The following is a 3,338-nucleotide window of genomic DNA, read 5'->3' as shown; positions in this document are numbered from 1 at the left end:
ACCAGATATTGTCAGTCATGGGATTGTTTAGTTGGTGTAGCACTATCTTCCTTGGTTGTATTTACAATAACTCCCACAGGTATTCGTTTGACAATACTTCTAAACTTTAAATCATATCTACCCTTCTCTGAATATTCTTTTTTGTTCTAGTCAGTTCGATTTCAACGAACTTAAAATATTTTTGATAATGCCGAGAATGATCTATTGTGTGGGGTAATGTGTCAGCTATAGTCTAATGCCATCGGCCGTTCTCACATGGAATATTGGTGTCAACAGCATATCAGTTCCATTGTCTTATCGTCTATGTATATGTTACTTACGTACAGATATACGTAAAACTGTTCCCTCTGATTATAGTTTGTAAATTATAACATTTGTTGTCTATCTTGAGATATATTTGTTTCTTTTGTTATAACATTCTATTAATTTTTGTATTTTTTCATGAAAAAATGTTGATCTCAAATGTTATAATGGCTGTTTGTTTTTAATGAATTTTATCATCGTATTTCTATCCTTGTATTTCTAGGAATATGTGTTGATATGTTTGTTGAACCTCCATGTTGTGAAAGCTGTTTACACTCAATTTTAATATACCCTTATGTGTAGTTATATTTGGTAGTACATCATTGTGTTTTATATTTGTGTTCTATATCCTGTCAGGATGGGTAGAGATTCTGCTCGCCGTTCAGGATCTAAAGATATTCTGGTCTTCTGTCAGGGTATGAAGGGATCTTCTGTCATGATTTGTAGAAATTCTGGTCTCGGGGTCAGAATTTGTAGATTCCGACATTTTGACTGGACAATATGTAGAGATCCTGACCTTCTGTCAGAATTTGTAGATATTCAGGCCTCGGTGAGGAATTATACATTCTGTTTCTCATATTTCCTACGACAAAGTTTGTTGTTTTCCCCATTATTCACACCAGAAGATTGTTGTAAGAATGGTTTGAAACAGAAGTCTGATAGATGATATCCTGATAATAACAATCTTTTCTATTTGGGGTGTAGGATCTGCCTGACAAAGGTAGGTTCTATCGATCGTTCCTGAAACTAAGTTCTGGTAATCCTATTTTGGCGATTTGATTTAGAAATTTTTATCTATCTATTATTCAAAGAAAATTAACACTATCATCATTTCATGAGAGTAAAGAGTGACACCCTATGGGCCTGCTATGTCGGGTTGAATTTATGAAACATACCAGCTGTCAACGCCGCCAATATGCTGTTATCTAGATTTACTTCAAACATTTGTATAAACTGCACCGTGAGAATCCAGAAAACGGACCTTTTCAAGTGTTACACATTTTAAAGTTACGATAAATTTACTTATTACAGAAATTTCGACAATTATGAAAGTTATCAGGAGTAACCCGTTGCATCACCATCGTTTGTCCAGTAGCTGTCTGTGTTGTACTGTTGTGAACATATTGTAGATTTATGTCTGTATATAGTAGCCAGCTGTATCCTAGATCAACAGGAGTTTTAATATGTACAAGTTCTTTTTCAAGAATTCATATACTCTTATATTTTCTATGACTTCATACCCTTGTCTGTCTTGTTCAAACATCCTTTTCACTGCATCAAATGCAATCCTCACACTTCATAATCCCCCCTTCCCAGTCCATGTGCCATTTATTCCCTGTAAAGTGTACGAACATTGAATTCACACCTTCAAACACGTGTCGAACACTTGTTTATCAAGCTTCAGGAGACCTTGCGATACCAGTTTTGTCATCGTTTATATTGACGAAGATGAAATGAGCACACTTGCTTATATTAGCAGTGTTCAGATATGATTCTTGCTAATTCTTGGGAACACAAAATTGTTATAGGAATCACTGTTACAAGGTGCTTTGATCCTGTGTTCGTACAATGGGGTCCATATAACAAACACTTCATAAAAGAGAGAAAGAACTACATCTGCATCAACATCCCTCTGACTGTGACGTCATTCCATCACTTCATCAATCTCCAAGATTAGAATAATATATATGATTTTTAAGGAGAGAGAAATGAATATTTATTCCAAAAGTGCTTATATTGCAATGATAGTCCTTTCATTTTATACACACTTACATATATATACTACAATGCGATGCCTTATCAATTTATATAGATCCATCCAGAATAAACATGAATATGCAAATCAGTTTTAACTATTTATAACTGCATATTAACAAAAATCCATCTTGAATTGTGTTTTTGTCATGCAAATGTATTTGTCATCATGTTTAGCAATGGAAACTGGGAAATAGGTATTACCAACAAAAATGTGAAAACAAGGAAACTAACAAAATACAGAGTGACAGGAATTGGTGATAATTTGAAGTTGGGTGGGTTATGTAGCGAGCTGTTTGGCATTCTTTCAAGGTTCTTGCTTAAAATCGTGTTTCTTGTGCTATTCAGTAAACTAGACATACAAACGATGTCAGCATATGTTGAGGAGGACAGATCTGGCACGTGTTAGCTACGGCTGGATACAAAATATTATCCAACGAATTGTATTTATTGCCACTTATAAAATGTAATAATTTTCCTGATCAATGGAAAATGTCCAGACAAAACATATCCTTCATATTGGATCATTCATCTATCACCAATGTCTGATGGAGTACAGATTAGTTGTACATCCACCCACAGGGTTATTGAGAAACCATCTATTGTTTACATTAAAGTTTAAAAGGACTTATGATTTTATCGGCGGTTTCATACATTACTTATTTCCCTGCCTGGGTTGAATTTCGACTTTACTTATCTTCAAGTCTTTGTCAACTAAAAGGCTTGTGTTCGTATCTTTGGCAGAATTTTATATGAATTTTTTTTCTGTCTTTGGCAGAATTTGATATAAAATGTTTTTCCTGTCTTAGGCAGAATTTTGTATAAAATGTTTTCCTGTCTTTGGCAGATTTTTTTGTAAAATGTTTTCCTCTCTTTGAGAAATATGTTTTAACTTGTTTCCTTTGTTTTTGTCAGTTGATGAAGCAATAGATGTTACTACGTGTTTGCTTTAATTTTGATATGACACAATATGCCATACTTGTAAACAAGTAACCCGTTACAGTGGGGTAATGTAGACCATGCCAGCCTTGACCATATTGTCCACATCACATTAACCATACCCGATTTAAAGTGTACCTTAACATTCGAATGGCCAATGTTGACTTTACTACAAATTTTATCTTTTATTTCTATTTCGTAAAATACTATAGTATTATTTTTAAGACGTAACTTGTCATAATAATGTAAAACTATAAATTATTTCGTTCTTCATATCTGCTATCAAGTCAAGGAATTGTATTTTCTCTAATATATGTCATATATGTTGTACTGATGGTACT

The sequence above is a fragment of the Ylistrum balloti genome, unplaced genomic scaffold, assembly GCF_031769215.1.
Source record: "Ylistrum balloti isolate Yb309-2 unplaced genomic scaffold, AGI_CSIRO_Ybal_v1 Utg370584, whole genome shotgun sequence".
Classification (NCBI taxonomy): Eukaryota; Metazoa; Mollusca; class Bivalvia; order Pectinida; family Pectinidae; genus Ylistrum; species Ylistrum balloti.
Note: the sequence above shows the minus strand (reverse complement) of the source record.